Source organism: Lissotriton helveticus, chromosome 6, assembly GCF_964261635.1.
Source record: "Lissotriton helveticus chromosome 6, aLisHel1.1, whole genome shotgun sequence".
Lineage (NCBI taxonomy): Eukaryota > Metazoa > Chordata > Amphibia > Caudata > Salamandridae > Lissotriton > Lissotriton helveticus.
In genome coordinates this window covers 478116390-478134483 of record NC_136067.1, presented here as the reverse complement: position 1 = coordinate 478134483, position 18094 = coordinate 478116390, and positions in this window count along the sequence as shown.

Here is an 18094-nt window from a genome sequence, read left to right as displayed (position 1 = left end):
TTTTTACTCAGGCTAGGTGATGGGTTATACCCTAAAACTTTCAACCTGGTGCTGGAGGCTAGCTTAACTTTCCATTCGGTCTCCAAATACTGAAAAATGTAATTCCAAAATCCGTGGACAAAAGAACACTGACCAATCATATGTGTCCAGTTGGCAACAACCCCATCAAAGCCACGAAAACAGTGGCTTGGGACGTTAGGGTTTACTTGAGCAACAAACAGCGGGGTTCTGTATAGGAGTAATTGACTGAAAAATAAAATTCAACGCCAATTGGCTCGTCTTAATACACTACATTTTAGTTTATTTACTTCCATTCACATCTTAGTTGCTAATTCCATTCCCTCCATATTTTTCCATTTTCTGATTACTCTTTGGGTATGATCCGGACTTACAGAAGAGAGCTTCCTTTTCCATTTTGCAGGACTGTTATCTTCATCTTTTTTCCAATAGTGCACAAACCATGTTTTTCCAACAATGTATCTGCCACAGGTTCAGATTGCTAGATAATTATACAATATGTTTTCAAAGAAACACATTCAAATTCTTGTACCAAACTTTTTTAGGACACTTCACAATTTTTAGCACATTATCTTGATGATATTCTCTATATAAATCAACTGCATACAATAATTCACAAATAATCCCATGGGGAGTTTTGCATTAAGCATAGACATGTACTCTGCAAAATAAGTAAAATAATAATCCTAAGATTGGGAAGCGCCAGCCCACCTTTTTCCAGTCCTGCATATAAAGAGCTTGAGGGCATATTATCAAGAACGCCGTTACAATTATCGCCGGTTTAGCGGCAGAAAACTGCAGCTAAAACGGCAATAATGGGCTTGATAATGTGCCCTGGAAAATTCCAATGGAAGCTCATGTTCACACCAGAACATGGACTTCTATTGGAATTCTCCAGGGCATATTATCAAGCCCATTATCGCCGCTTTAGTGGCAGTTTTCTGCTGCTAAACCGGTGATAATTGTAACGCCCGCCTTGATAATATGCCCCTAAGTGCTATTCTGGTGATTTTTCTTTTTGCCAGATAAAATAAAAGATAAAAGACGTAAGACATTCTAAAAAAGGATGTAGTTAAGACACATGGGCTGGCCGAAAACAAATAATGAAACAACAGGAGAATTGACAGTTTAATCAAGGCGACTCTCCCCAGAATGGTTAAAGAGATTTGAGTTCCATCGAGAGAATAGGTCTTGTACTTTTAATAGAAGCAGAGAAAAATTGAGTTCATACAGGTCCTTGATCCGTGATGCATATCCAATACCAGATATCTTTTCGGGAACTGGTTCAAAGATGAGGCTATATTGGCATGCAAAACGTCTGGGATGCATCCACATAATATTATTTCTGTTTTCTTCTTATTGATTTTTATAGCCTCCCAGTCTCATACTGTGAGAGGTTTTAAAAACCTTCTCTTTGGACTCTTTCTACTGTTGAGTATTAACATAATATCGTCAACGTAATGTTTTATCTTTCCTATCTGTGGCAGAGGGGGACAGATATTGATATTTTCTCTGATTGCTGTTGCAATGGTTCAATAAAAAGGCAAATAAAATAGGGGTTAATGGACACCTCTGTCGGGTTCCGCATGAAACCTGTATTTTCCCCGCCTCTACTGCGTTTATACAGATGTGGACTTCTGCTTTGCAATACATACTTTGTATCAACCCCATGATCTGGGGTGGGATACCGATTAACATAGGGGTCGATTAGGATGGCGGAATGACCATCACTGCAGGGCCGGTGGTGGCAACCGCCGGCCCTGCGGTGGCGGTCCTTTTGCCATCATACAGCGATTTTCCCACTGCCGAATTAGGATGGCAGTGGGAATTGCGGCGGGCACAAAAATGATCTGACACGGAACTGCCTGGCAGACGGTGCAGGGAGCATCAAATGGTGGCGGTGCGGAGCAGGCACCGTCCACCAAATTATGACGTTGTTTTTGATGAGTATGGGCGAAATTTGCGAATTCGCGTCCTTCGAATTCGCACGAAAGCGAATTCGCGATCCGCAGAATTCACGAATTTGTGCGCATTTTTGGGTTTTTTTGCGTGTTTGCGGGGTTTTTTGCTTATTCGCTGACCGCTTGCAGCGCAACGACCGCGAGGTTGCCCATGCGGTCGTACATGGGCACGGCCATCTTGTGCGCATTGCGTATTTCTGTTTCCGGGTGCTATTAGCAATGCCGCGTTGTGTGCGGCGCGCTATTACAAGTTTGTGCGTGTTTTTGCCTGCTCACGGGGGAAATATCGCCCGAACTTACCCACGCGGTCCTCAATGGGCGCGGCCATCTTGTTTTTCATTAATTGCTATGGTCCTGTGCATGCTTTTTGAATCCTACTTGAATCTTTGCCGTCCTTTCTTTCTTTGAACTTTTTTTTTTGCTCTTTTTTGCTCATTATCTATCTCTCTATTTGTCTAGATCTATATTTTGTGTTTTTTTCATCTTTTTGTTACTTTATAACTCCTTTTTTGGTTTAGCTCTCTCTTTCATTTTTTTTTCTTTCTTCCCCCTATTCTTTTCTTCTTTCGGCCAGGACCATGGCAAAGGGAGCCGGCAAATCAAACGGGAAGGGTCCCGCACCGTGTAGCTGGCTCGCTTGCGGGAGATTGATGGGAGTTGATGTAGTGGCCAGGGAGGTTCTCACCACGGTGGAGGTGGCCGCCCTGGTATTTTTTGTTCAGCGCCACCTCCCTAAGACTGTGGCAGCAGGGGGCAGGCCTGGTCAAGGGTATAGCCTCCGAGAGCTTCGCCAGCGGTGGGATAAGGTGTTCCGGGCCATGCGGAGGGAGTCGGGGGGTCCGGCGCACCTACGACCAAGCGACGCACCGGTGAGCCTACTTCCGGGAGCAGGACCTGCTCCACCTGCTAGGTGTGGAGATCCCTTGCCTTGGTGAGTAGCTATTTATTAACTACTTTGTTTTTTTCCTGCTCTGTGTTATATTGCTAATATATGTTTTTCCCGAAAAGCAAGAATGCTGCAGATTCGATTACATTGCAGGTAAATTAATGTTTAAATAGTTTCTGTGATTGCAGGTGCTCGCCTGCTCAGTGGCGTTGCTCCAATGCTTACTTGTTTGCAACTTTGTGCTCATTTGAGCAGAACTGGGTAATGCTAGAGAGACTAGAGACTCAAGTCTAGTCCTTCCTTTGTACTCCTGCTGCCACTAAGAAGAAGAGATAGTGATGGATTGATATGTTGAGTATATTATGACTTGTTATTAGTAGTAGGACATTTTTTAATGCTCTTCAATCATGATGACAGACTGTGTCTGTCACGTCGCGTGCTGCTGGGTGCTGGCAGTTGTAGTAGAACCTTTTTGTTGTTGGTTTAGTTGATGATTTACATAACTTTCCATGTAGACAGCCTGCGAATTCAGCAATTCTGTACTAGTAGTATCCTCCTAGTTGACCAGATCAGATAGGTTAATACATGTAGTGCAATTGTTGCTAATTTGTTTCCCCGAGATAATTTTAGATTGTGGTCAAAGAAATCAAATATTTCAAAAAAACAATCATCCATGTTGTGTTTCTTTATTTCATGATCATCATCAGCACCTCCCAGGGGCTAGGCGACTAGCAGCACCATTCAGACTCCGGTGGAAGAAGGTGGATAGTCACAGCAGTCCCTTGCAGGCTCTTCTGCTGGCCCCAGTAAGTTGTTCTATTGTTCTATTTATACTTATACTTCCCTAACTTTTTCAGCTCCTATTCATTACAAACTGTTTCCTAATTCTATTTTTTACAAAATTGTCTTTGATCTTCTTCTAATCTAGACTACTTTCTACATTCTTATCCTGCCTCTACTATCACTCTCTGTGCTACTGCTATTTACGATTATGAGTCGGTCTGTGTAGGAAGCTAAGCTTGCCTAGTCGGCAAACGGTGTTAAACAAAACTCTGACCCAGAACAGAAGTTGAACCCCCAATCCCCTGACCGACTATGTAGTGTGTCTGACCAATGATTTTACGACCCAGAACAACAGAAAAAGACTACCGCCGAGTCCCGGCCTATCTGAGTCACTGAAACATGACTTCCAAGTGCAGTAGTTCAAACCCTTCCGCTCACTCACTCGTGAACAAAAACCACACAGTGTTTGTTAGTTTTAAAGTTTTATTTTCAATTAAGAAATGAAAAAAAAAAATCTTTATTTTTAATAGCGTAGTATTCGGAGCGAGCACTGCTGATAGATGACGTTACTGTTTAAACAACATTCCCATGAATCAAATTACTTTAACGTAATAGTTAACAGACACATGAAATTATTAGAAAAACTGTGCGGGAGCCACCACCTTCTTTAAAGTACTTAAAGTACTGCTGGTAATGACTTACTAGTAGTTGGTGAATCGTCCTGTTGGGAGAAGGGCAATATAATCTTCTTTCTGTAATTAGAAAAATGGTGCAGGTTAAGCAAGCATTCATCAGTTGTCCTAAGAAGTGTAGCATTTAATGGAATTAGCATATAAAAAGTTAACACCCTCCCCTAAACTGTTACTATTTTTCAATCCCAGTAATAAAAAATTTGTTATGTAACATTTCCTTCCATTACGAGACGAAATAGGGGGTTGTGTATGGCATCTGAAAATATGACATGTTTTTTCTAGACGTCACAACATGTGATGTGGCACAGCGGGCCAGCACTGCGGAGGGCTCCACTCTTGGGGCGGATGCGGCGGCCCCACAAGGACGAGATGGGGGGAAGGCTCAGCGGCGGCGGACGGTGGTAAGTTATTATACTCCTTACTTATTGACATTTTTTAGTAGGCTCGCAAAGGAGTGTATGATGTACTGTACAGTACACTAGTACAAGTACACTGTACTGTTAAGAACAGTTAATAATTTAAAACTACTTTTTGGCTATTACGGAGAAGACAGTCAACCTTGACTTGTAATAGCATTAGCCGCGGTACTTCTCGGGTAAGCAATGGCCCCCTCTATTTGACTTCAACTCAGCTGGCAAACTTTTATCGTGAAGCCAAGTCATATCAGATGTACTTTAGGGATGTGAAGAGCGAAAAGTGAAAGAAGGGTGAAACGAAGGACGAGCGAGTCTTAACATTTGTGACTGTAAAGAATGGTGTTTTTGAATGCAAGTCAAGAGAAGAAGACGGTGGTTTCCCAAATATAATGAAAAGGGTGTTAGTTGGTTGTTGAGAAAAAGAAAACTTGGGACATTTGAGACATTAAGAAGAATGATAGACGTACTTTGGAAGCCTGGATGTTATCTTCTTTTTCCTCATTGATAGCAGAGGTGTATAATGTAGTAGAGCAGACGCTGAGTGGATAAAGATTGTTATTTTGAACAGCATGTCCGTGCCAGAGTAGCAAAGCGGAGGAAATCCAAATACTAGAATTTGTGATTGATCACAAATACTCCCTGCCTTGACTAACAGTACAGTACTTTACTTTGCAAGCGCAGCATCTATTGTGTATGGATTGTATAGTTCACAACATTATATCAAGTCAAGTCCCTTCCTCCGCCAATTATGGGTTCCGCACTCAGTCCCTATGTAATAATTTTATTTCAGCTGTGGCATGGGTCTACTATCGCTGTAGTTCACTCAATCTATCAAAACAAAGCACCTAAAGGCATCCATCATATTACCAAAGATCACGTTATCAGCTATCAGTTATGATCAGAATTGAATAATCTCCATTCTTCTTTTGTTGTAGTAAAGGCCCGGGGGGAGGCAGTGCAAAAGATATCATTACATTGAGCAGTAGCCCTTGATGTAACCGAGTATGGTCAGTGGCAGAGCCACTCCTATAGAAAAGTAAGAGCTTCCTATCCCCACCTGCATGTACTGCTTAAAGTACTGCGAGTCTGCGTCATCATGGCTTGTGTCTGTTTTTCTTGGGTGCAAGCTGAGTGACCTGCCATGCCGGCTACCACAAGTTCACGTACCACTAATTTCTTTTGCAAATTAAGAGAAAAAAACAGAAGACTTTTTTTAGTACTCTCTGACTATGTATGTAATGTATTAGTGAGTCCATCCATAGTCCTACTAATAGATTTCCTGAAACTCCCAGTAATGTCTCAGGCCTACAAAGACGGCGGAAAGATACATGGCAAAATGTTATACAGTGTTTGCTACTTGCTGGTGTTACTGAGAGTCAACTTTTAGTAAAATTATTTTGACTTTATGTTAAAGACTATTGGCTACAGTATTTTTCTTTCTTTCTTCTTATAGATGCTACTCCAACAAATCTCACCCGAAAGGAGATGGCTGTCCGGGCCAGGGCCCATAAGCGGGAGGCTATTTGTGCCGAGTATCGGCGGCTGTGGGCTCGGGAGCAGGAGGAGCAGACAGCAACCACTGCATCCTCCTCCAGTGCCCCCGTGTCCATCAGCCAGAAGCCTCCAGCCAAACGGAGCCATGGCCCAACAGCCTCCCGCCGCAGCCGCTCAGCAGCAACACGATCAGCTGCCCCCCAGATCCTGGATGGTACATCAGCGCCGCCTCCGTAAGAGAGTGGAGTACCTGGAGCGGATGACCGAAAAACATCAGCGCCAGCACCGGGACCTCCGCAAAGAGCTGCGGGACGTGCAGCAACAGCTGTCCACACTACGCCACCTGAGGAAGTGACTGTCCCTTGCCCCTTTTTTAAAGACTGTTGGGGGTGGGAACTGGGTGTTTGGGAAAGGGGACTTTTGGACTTTTGGACATTGGTTGTGGTTAGGTAGGGGGGTGAGTTGGGTTAATTTATTTTATTTTTGTACTACATAGATATACATAGATATATTTCTTAATAATTATTTTTCAAACCAAAACATAGTATACGCGTTCATATTATTTTGTGTGGGGGTGGGCGGTGGTTAAAGGACGTTTGGTTTCTTCCAACTTACCAGCATGAATGAAACATCTAGTCCTGAAATGTACCAAAGTGCCAGTAACCAAGTTAGTGAAATCAGTAGCCCTACTAGTACTTTACTAGTAGTACTGCCAGTCTCTGCTCTCCTCCCAGTCCTAGACCATTATTCTACCTTTCCAAAATGCTTATCTTACATGTGATTCGTGTTTCAGAATAGGGGTAGCCACAGGGCTGCCTGCATTGTAAATGTTGATTAAGGTTGGTTGTTGACATGTATACTCGACGGATGAAATATCATTGTTGTGCTGGTAGTAGTAGTGGTACACACTGGCAGTAGCAGCATATGAAAAAAAAGGAAATAAAATATTGAGTGGCCTGAGCGTAGCATTAGAAACAGTACGATAGATAGTACGCTACAGAACAGTGCCATAAATTGTAGCCTAAGCAGTGCTAAAGTATTCTAAATATAACTTTACTAGCTTCATGGACTATGGCTACTATAAGAAATATTATGAATATTATTAAGGATACTTAAACATAAGAAGTAACCATTTGATTAGTCGTGTGTACGAGCATGATGTTTGATGCTCAATTCACGATGTTGCACATGAAACTCCATTTTCCAACATGTTTCTGGTGCTGCTTAGACCTTGTTATTGTTATTGTTATTTTAATTTTATACCGCGCCTAATCACCTGCAGGTCTCTAAGCGCCCGGAAAAGAGGGTACAGGACAATAACATAACAGGGTCAGAGCAAAAGATAGCATTGGATTATGTCATGCTCAGGCTTCTCCTGAACAATAGCGTTTTCAGGCTCTTTCGAAATCTTAAGAGGTTTCCTTCCTCACGCAGCCCTCCAGGCAGGTTGTTCCACAACTGGGGAACCAATACTGAGAAGGCTCTGCCTCCCTTCGTCGCTAGCCTGAAGCGAGAGCAGGTCAACAACTGCGAGTCCGAGGACCGAAGTGTTCTCGCTGGGCAGTACAGTTGTAGGCGCTCCTTGATGTAGGCCGGAGCCTTACCATAGATAGCCTTATGAGCTGTACACAAACTCTTAAATTCCACTCTCTCTTTAATTGGAAGCCAGTGTAGGCTTTGTAATAAAGGAGTGGCTCTAGACCTCCTAGGGAGTCTAAAGATCAGTCGGGCAGCATCATTCATCAGGACCTGAAGCCTATTAGTAAGGGTTTTCGGTAGGCCAAGATAGAGGGCATTCCCATAATCGATTCTGGAAATGATAGTGGCAGTTACTATTGAACGCATCATGGGCTCTGAAAGGATAGGGGATAACTTCCGCAATTGCCGGATGATATTAGTACAGCTGCCTACCACCGACGCGATCTGAGGAGCCATCGACAGATCAGCGTCCAGCCGAATCCCCAAGCTTTTTACAGCCCGGCTTGGTTTTGGGGCAGGGCCCAACTCCATCGGCCAGTAGAGGTCACTCCAAGGTGAAAGGGTGGATGGTATAACCAAGATCTCAGTTTTGTCAGGATTGACTTTTAAAAGGTTATCTGTCATCCATCGCACCGTGAACCTCAAGATGTTCTGGGATTGGAGTTGTGCAGCCGTGGTGTCATTTATGCTTAGCAGCAACTGCGTATCGTCCGCATAGTTGAAGACTTTACAGTCCATCGCAGCCAGCGCAGCGATCAGTGGTTGCAGGTATAGGTTAAATAGAAGTGGGGACAGGGCCGACCCCTGCGGTACTCCACACTCTAAAACCCCCACCTCAGATGTTTCATCCCCCAGTTGTATCCTTTGGGTCCTACCTGTAAGGAAGGATTCCAACCACTGCACCGCCGAGCCCTTAATCCCAAAGCTCTTCAATCTGTCCAAGAGCAGGGTGTGGCTGACCGTATCGAACGCCGCTGATAGATCTAATAAAATCAGGGCGCTCGCTTTCTTACAGTCAGCCCTACCTCTTAGTTCGTCCAGCACCGAGAGCATCACCAACTCGGTGCTGTGATGTGCTCGAAAACCTGCCTGTCTATCATGGAGTAGATGGTGAGATTCCAGATAGCAGGACAGGGACTGAAGAACGTGTTGCTCGAGAATTTTTGAGAGAAAGGGAAGCTGGGAGATGGGTCTGTAGTTCTTCAACACAGCGGGATCCGACCCCAGTTTTTTCAATAAGGGTCTTACCCGTGCCTCCTTAAGTTCACTCGGCAGATATCCCATGTCTAGCGATCTATTAAGGAGAGAGACGATATACTCCTGTAATAGGGGACGCGCAATGCGAAAGATCTCAGGTGGACATGGATCAGCTGGGGAACCAGATTTGATTTTACCCATCAGCTGTTCCAAGGTTAGTGTATCCATCTGTGGGAACACTTTAAGAGAACAGTCGCTCGCCTTATTAGATGTTAAGGCAATGGCAGTCCCTGTTGCCGCCACATTCTCTATCTCCTGGACAATGATCTTCACCTTCTCCAGGAAATAGGTCTGGAAGGTGTTACAGTCAAAAGGGGCCTTAACATTGTCAGGCTTCTTACTCAGCTCAGCCAATATTTTAAAGGTTTCTTTCTGGATATTGGTGGCCTTAATTAGGCGCGACTCAAGATAGTCCGCTTTAGCTTGAATCATGAGTTTTTTGTATTGGTGGAGAGAGGCCTTATAGGTATTCCTATCTATATCCTGCTTGGATTTCCTCCACAGCCTTTCTAATCTCCTTAGCTTTGTTTTGGTTTCCCTTAAGAGCGGAGTAAACCAGAGAGCTTTCCCTGAGCCCTTAATTTGCTGTGTTCTCACTGGCGCTATCTGATCGATGGCCCGAGTCATACATCTTGTTAAATCAGAGTATTCTCGGTCCAAATTACAGTCCAACTCTAAAACCTGGGGAGGTTCCAGATGTGCCTCAGTCAGAGACATCAAATTGACTTCAGTCCGTTTCCGGGTTTTTCTAAAACCATGTGAGTTACGGACAGCCCCATTGCTAAGGGGGACCTCACACGAGACCAAACAGTGATCCGACCAGACACAGGGCGCTGCCTCACTGAATGTTAGAGTGGCATCAGTGGTCCACATAAGGTCAAGAGTGTGACCTTTTACATGCGTTGGGGCATCCACAATCTGTGTAAAGTCCAATGCGGACATTAATGTGTCTAACTGGCGCGTGGGTGAGTCCCAGGTGGGCTTATCCCAATGTAAATTAAAATCCCCTGTAACCAAGATCTTTGTATATCTTGACCTAAGGTCAGATATAATAGGGCAGAATAAGTCGAAGAAGGTAGGGGTTGCCTTCGGCGGACAATAAACAGACAAGATCACCCAACACACATTGTGTACAGTGACCTTTACCCCGAGGAGATCGGCTAGGTCAATCGTCTCAGTTAGTATCTTTTCGACTGTCATGGTCTTCCTATACAAAATAGCCACCCCACCCCCCCGTGAGCCCCCTGGGCGGTTGTGCCACATTATGTCATATCCGCTTGGAACAGCGGCGATGATATCCGGCAACGAGTTCTCATCCGTCCAGGTCTCTGAGAGAGTCAGGACATCGATGTCACTGTCCTGAAGCATACTATATACCTCTAGATGATGGCAGTGCAACGAGCGGGTATTAGGGCTAGCTATTTTTAAAGTGGAACATTTATTCAAGGCAGGTGTGACCCCAACATTCCGGAAAATACTGTTCTTTTTAAGCAACAGCAGGACCGCCTGGTCCACCATGGGCTCGCCTCTATTCAAAGATTTAAGCACTTCTGAAGAGTATATGTGACGATGACCAGCCGTCCCAGCCCCTGCGCCCGTCCATGCGCAGACGGGCTGGACTCTGGCGTGACTCCGGCGATGCTCCGGCGAGCCCGCAGCGCGTGCCCGCTGCGCGTCAGCATGGCCCGTTTTAAATACCGGTCTAGCGTCCTTGCGACGACTAGACCGTGCGCAGCTGCTCTGAGCCGCCCCCCCCCAACCCAAGATGGCCGCCGCAGTGCTGCCTATCGGGAGAAGGACCCGCTCCAACGCGGTGAACTAACGATTATGGTGCAAGTAAGTGGATAATTAGTTAAGAGCCTAAAAGCGGCAACAATACACAACAAAATAAACAATTAATCAGCGGTTTTAAAAATTCCTTGTGCGAGCTCCTGTGAGCGCGCTGCACTCTATAGTGCTACTTGCTCCGTTGTCCTGATGGACCTTATCCTCCTCTGCAAGTGTGTGGAATTTCTTGTTGTCAGTCATACCTCAATGAAAAACCACACAGCCAGGGGGAAGACGGTTAGGGTTTTTGAAGATTGGATGGGAATGGGGTTTTCTGGGAAAAGTTTGTTGAGAGAAGAAAAAAAACACTGCATAGACAAACAGCAAATGAAGAGAAACACATTTTTGGATTCAAAGATATCCTTAAATCTTTTACGGGACATAAATGTAGTGCACTAGTGCATAACAATATATATCAAAGAAATGTATGAAATAGCTGGAGAGATGACTTTGAAGCAGAGAACAAAGAAACGCACCTAGTCACATTCGTAGAAGTTCACGTTTTTTACAACAATAACATTTAAAAGATAAGGAGAAGTTAAGAGAGAATACTGTAACTTTTTGTTGTAGTTGTTGTAGGAGAGTAGGGTCTGCTATCCTATGGTCACCCCACATTTTTGCTTTTTGCTTCACTGGTTTATGACTTAATGTGGCTGTGGGCCTGCTAATCATACCCACAGCCTGCTGTTCTCTCTCTAAATTATTGCCAATGTACTTTAGGTGCATTACGAAATTGGAATTGGTTCACCTTATTGGCCCCTGTAACAGTGTACCCAGGTACCCAGGGCATAGGTGCTTCCAAGGCCTACCAGGGGCTGCAGCACGTATTGTGCCACCCCTGGCCTGGCCTCCATATTTGACACAACTGGCTCATCACTCAGCTGGGGTAAGTCGGTGTAACCACCCCTTACTTAGGTGTAGTATGCCTATGCCTAACCAAAAATGGACACATATGTTCCTATCACCAACTCCTATGGAAGGCCTCATCAATCCTGGAGGCAGAGTGCTTGGAAATATGTGAGATGGTGCTCTGGCATGAGCTGAGCCTGTCTGCAGCTTTCGGAACCATGTCCTTTAGCTGTTTCATGATACTCTTAAGTGCATTATGAACCTCGCGGTTAAATGCTATCTTTGGTTTGGCTTTATCAAAACATGTCGAGTAAGGTGTCATACGAATTGGAATACTACCCCCTCGCCAGTTCTGGCGACGGGGGTAGCATTCCACCCTTCTAGAGGGACACGACATGTACCTAGCCTGAACCCCGGTTAAAGTTAAACAGAGCCTCAGCATCACAAAATGGATGCTTCCACCACAGACACAAGTCTGACCTCTTGCTGCTGGGAGTCCTTCCAGCGAGGGCAGCTTGGACAAAGGGTTTCCTGCCTTGGGAGGTGCTAGCACCACCCCAGACAGGATTTTGTGTATTGGGTAGGACAGGGCTGAATAGAATCAGACATGCCTGAGGCACACAAGGTGTCCCTGTGCATAGGCCAGTTCAAACCGGTCCTGGGGCTCTCCAGCCCCAGTCCTGGCGCGAAACTGGACAAAGGAAAGGGGGTGTAACCACCCCCCTTCCTGGTCCCACCCAGAGGAGGGACCTAGTAGATGATCCGGCCCCCAGATTTGGAATAAGAGTAGGAGCTGTGTCCTTAGACTTGAAATACAGAAGAAACTTGGACTTCGACATTCTGCTGCACAGAAGACTGAAGAGAATCTCCCTTGTGGCCAAGGAGTGACCACCCTGTGAATACAGGCACCAACCAGCAACTCGACATCTGCTTTGCCGCCGCCTGGCGCCGGAGCCCGAGCCCGAAGCCTGACAAGACCCAGACTCCCAGACATCTCAGAGCCCGATCCACAGTCCCTGAAAAGAAGAGACCCGTGGAGGCACGGAGAGACGTGGGACCGGATATCTTGGAAGACCCCCAAAGAGCTGACTGCGCAGCACCCGAGGAACCCTCGGTGCTGTGATTTGGCATTTGAGAAGCCCCAACACCGAGCAGCATTTGCACCGAAGATCAACCCCCCAGCATCTCCATGATCTGCGTGGGGCCCTTTTGCACTTTGCCACTCGACGCGCCATCCCGGTCACTTGCCACGCGGCTAGTGGCCATCTTGGTGACGAAAACTACGACTTACACCACTGGTCTGGTTGCTCCAGACTGGCCCTTGCTCCCCTGAAAAGGAGCACCCGCTCTGACCTTGCTGGTCCGAGTGATACGCTTGAATCGATTCCTGCGTGACTTGCTTTTGCCAAGGCCTGTTTGCTCCAATCACGTTGCTGACACCGACATCAGCGAGAGCCATTATCGGACAGCTCGTGGTCGACTCCTGGATGTCCTTGACCTCTTCGTGTCCACGTGGCTGCAGAGACAATCTTCACTTCATCACCTGTTTGCACCCGACATCGCCTGGTTCCATCCTGGTTCCACGGTAGTCACTGGCTAGTGACTTTGAACATTGTCGCCTCTGCTTTCAGGTCTTCACCTCTTCAGATCCACCCTTGGATCCACCGGAACTCTTCACGACGACCCGCCTGCAGCATCTTCAGCTCCAAGCACCATCGACCTGCGTGACGAAACCCGACACTACTTCGCACCTGTGCACCCGCTTCCTGTGGGTGAGGTAACTCAGCAACGCCAGTGTTCCCACACTGGTGTACACCTCTAGTGCCTGTGTCTAAAGTTTTATCCTTGTAGGTCCATCGTAAGGTTCCTTAAACACTAACTTTGTAACTTTTACGCACCATTGACATTGCATTGGTGTATGCGTGCACTTTAAGCACTGCACCCGAGTCCCGCGGGCCTTTCCCGACTTCATTACTGTTAGTCCTGAACAGCTCCAGCGATTCCCCAGGCCCTAGGCCTCTTCACTTTCCCCATAGTGGTTCTTATACCACTATTTTAGTATATGGTTTAGGTGGCCCCTAGGGCTCATCCATAATCGTGCAACTTTTGTATATTTAAACTGTGTTTTGTTTTAACGCATTTGCTTCTGTGCTCATAAAGAGTATAGGGGATATTTGTAGAAATAAATCTATATATATTTTCAATATATATCTGTGTGGTGTCCTTTCATTTGGTATTCAAGGGGATTGTGTATGGTAAAACAGCTTGCTTCACATGCCTTTACAGAGTTTAGCCTAAGACTGCTTAGTCCATGCTACCCCTAGGATAGCTTGTCTATAAGGTTGACTTTACAACCTCCACCATAAGGGTTACTTTGCATGATACAAGGTGATCACTAGAACTAGTGAGCATCATATATCAGGCCAACTTCTCACAGTTGTCCTGTAGAATTGGTGAAGCTGCATGCATCCTGCCATTCCTCTTATTCGCGATATACTCCTCCATTCCATCTTACGCTCCGTCGATGAATATTGGTGACCAGACACACTGTCCACTGGCTGCCCGATGAGTAATTGCGGATTACATCTGCGTTCAGCGTTTGTTCCATGGCACATAGTAAAAGCCGTCCTGTATTTTTTGATGGGAAAAAACAGTAAGTGAACCGGTTAAAAAAATATAAGGTACGCTGTTTAGTGCAAAAATTACACTTTCAGTTTCAGAGTCGACAATATTACAAAACATACAAGCATCATTTCAAAAGTGCGTACGCTGAGTCTCGTTTTCAAGGATCAATAAGTGTGGGTGAAATTTGCGGATCTTTCCCCTCAAGCTAGGTTAAAGTGTAAACTGCGATTTTAGAACCCTAACCCTAACCCTAACCCTAACCCTAGGCCCTAATCCCGCTTTCTCACCATGGATTTAGTCCAAACCACTTGATTCCGATATTAGACCTTCCCAGCAATGCCCCGTTACCCGCCAACCTACTCGAAAAAAAAGCAGAACCCCCCCCAAACAGGCAAAAAGCAAACATGGAAAATCTTAGAGTATTTTCGGCCTTCTTTCAATTCTGTCCAAACACGCTCTGCAGCTAGGCCTTCCACTTTGCCACCATGGAGTTCCTGAAAAAACAAAAGCAATCAAAATTAGACTGTGCCAGCAGTACTCCCAGACCCCAAACCCCACCCCCAAACACCACGAACCCCCCCAAACAGCCCCCGAAAAACAGGCAAGTGAGCAAAAACGGAAAAAAAATCCACCATGGATTTTGCCCAAACCACTTGATTCCGATATTAGACCTTCCCAGCAATGCCACCAGACCCGTCAACCTAGGCGAAATAAAGTAGAAGACCCCCAAACAGGCAAAAAGCAAAAATACAAAAACGGGGACTTAGAAATATTTAGGCCCAGTTCCAAAATCACTCCATGCGTGCTCTGCAGCTAGGCCCTAACTCCCCTTTGCCACCATGGATTTTCTTCAAACCACTTGCAATCAAAACTATCCATACCCAGCGTTGCTCCAAGACCCCCCCAATGCCCCCAAACACCAGGAACCCCCCCAAGCAGGCCCCCGAAAACACAAAAGTGAGCGAAAACTCTGAAAAGTGAAAAACTTTTTCAACACGGATTTTCTCCAAAACACTTTTATCCGGTATTAGACCTTCCCAGCAATGCCCCCAGAGCCGTCAACCCAGGCGAAAACAAGTTTAACACCCCCAAACGGCCAAAAAGCAAAACCGGGAAAACTCACACTTAGAAATATTTAGGCCTCATTCCAAAATGACTCCAAGCGCGCTCAGCAGCTAGGCCATAACTCCCCCTTTCCACCATGGATTTCCTGAAAAACAAATGCAATCAAAATTAGACTGTGCCAGCAGTGCTCCCAGACCCCAAACACCAGGAACCCCCCCAAACAGCCCCCCCAAAACAGGCAAGTGAGCAAAAACAGAAAAAAAATTCCACCATGGATTTTGTCCAAACCACTTGATTCCGATATTAGACCTTCCCAGCAATGCCCCAGACCCGTCAACCGAGGCGAAATAAAGCAGAAGACCCCCAAACAGGCAAAAAGCACAAATGGAAAATCTCATACTTAGAATATTTTCGGCCTTCCTTCAATTCTGTCCAAACGCGCTCTGCAGCTAGGCCATAACTCCCCTTTTCCTCCATGGATTTTCTTCAAACCACTTTCAATCAAAATTAGACCTTCCTAGCAGTGCTCCAAGACCCCCCGACCCAGCACCGCAAATATAGAACACCCCCAAAGAAACACCCAAAAACCTGCAATACTGTTATATACAAAACATGGCAAATTGCGCTGTTCACAAAAAACACAAAAAACAAACAGCAATTGGTTTCAACAGAGACAGACAGCCCTTGCTGTCCACTGCATGCCATCTTCTCATTATTCATTACCTGTTCTACTTTTTGTCCGCATCTTCTTCGGAAAGTGAGGGCCCACAGGGTAGCCTTTCCTGTCAATTTCAGAAGTAAGTCTGTCAACAATCAGCAAGCATGTAGTCAGTCAGTTATTTCAGTCCCACTTGAGGGGACTCATCTACGAAGACAAAGTTTATTTATTCTCCATAATCCATCCATCTGCCTTGAGGGAAATGGATAGGGGGAGTCTGGAGGAGGAGGATAGAGGAGCATGATTGAGTTGTGAACTTGTGAACATGAGGAATGCAGACTGTGGCACCTTCAAATCAATAAGGAAAATAAGATGAAGACAGTGCTGATGATGGACTTGTTGTGATTAGGTGATTAGAGTTTTGTTGTGGTAAAAGTTGCAAAACAAAGAAAGACACACAGGAATAAAAGTGAATAAGGACGAAAAAAAGGAAGTAATTTTCAGGCCTCGGTGTCAGGGAAGTAGAGCTCATCCTCAAAGTCTATGAATTGAGACCGGAGTAGGTCAGGTGACTGAGAAGTACTTCCGTCGGCGTCACCTAAGTCGGTGTCCTCTTCTTCCTGCGTGCATTCACGTATTTTGTAATCGGGTGGTATGTAGTGCTGATTCATCTTGATTATTGTTAACCTCTCCACATTTTTGGGCGAGAGGCGGGTCCTTTTTGAAGTTACAATGTCCCCAGCAGCACTGAAAACACATTCAGAAGACACGCTTGCGAGTGGGCAAGACAAATAATTTAGAGCCAGGTTGGTGATCAGTCGCCATACAGAGCTTTTCCTATACCAATATACCAATGGGTTTTCATTATGACAGACCTCTGTTGGCTCATCCATATAGGCCTGCACCACCGACTCAAGGTTCTCCAGGGTTGCCCGAATTTGCGTACCATCTGCGACCTTTGCAGCAGTGGACCGAGCAAACCCTTGCTGAGTTAGCCAATCCGCTTCCGACAATATTTTTTTGGGGCCTAGTGCAGGTGAGGATGATGATATGGTTGCTGGTGTCGTTAACGGCTGTGAGGTAAAGTGACTCCCTTCGGCCATGGATTGAGAAGTGGAACTTGACGCCTGATGGCCTGCTGATTCAGTTGTACTTGTGCTGCCTCCTTGAAGGTTCTGCCGCTCTTTTTCAAACCGAGTGGCTGACAGAGCTAGCCAATGTTTGTACTTTGAAACATCTGCTTCATCAAAAGGAATGAATGCTTTGCTAGCCACTGCCTTTTTGTACAGTGGATCCAGAATAGTGGCACAAATGTAACGTTGCTCTGTATGTATGTTTTTAAGCCTTTCATTGTGAAGTAGGCACCTTAATAACTTTTCCGCCAAATCATATGCTTCTCGCTTTTCACAATCATCTCAGAACGTTTAAGACACGTCCTTCAGTTGGTGCTCTAGCATGCGCAACAATGGGATAGCTTTGCTCAAAGAACAGTCCTCCCTGCTGACTTCATGCGTGAAGATCTCAAAAGGACAAAGCATGTCAGTCAGGCTTGCAATTAGCTTCCATTCCTCCAACTCTAGCCTTATCTCTTACTGAGTAGAACCCAGTTTATAGACCTACTCATTTATTACCTCCCACTGCTCAGACAGATGCTCAAGCATGTAAAAGGTTGAGTTCCAATGTGTTGCCACCTCCTGGATTAGTCCTTTGACTGGCAGTTTACGTTCATGTTGAATTCTCCTCCGCTGCTTCCGGGCCTTAAAAGAATGGCTGAAATGGGTGCAGATTCTTCGGCAGATGGTCAGTAATTTGATGACTGTGTCTTCTTTTTTTAAGAATTCTTGCACCACGATGTTAATACTGTGCGCCAAACACGGCACTCTGAAATATTCACCATCTGTCATGGCCCTAACTATATTACTGCCATTATCCGTGGACACATAACCAACTATGCGATTTCTTGGAAGCAGCCATTCATTGACCTTCCTGTTAAACTCCTCCAAAGGGTTAGCTGCAGTGTGAGATTTCTCCATGGCAAACATGCCTACTGTTGGACCTGGCCCTCTTGGCAGGGTCATTCCTAA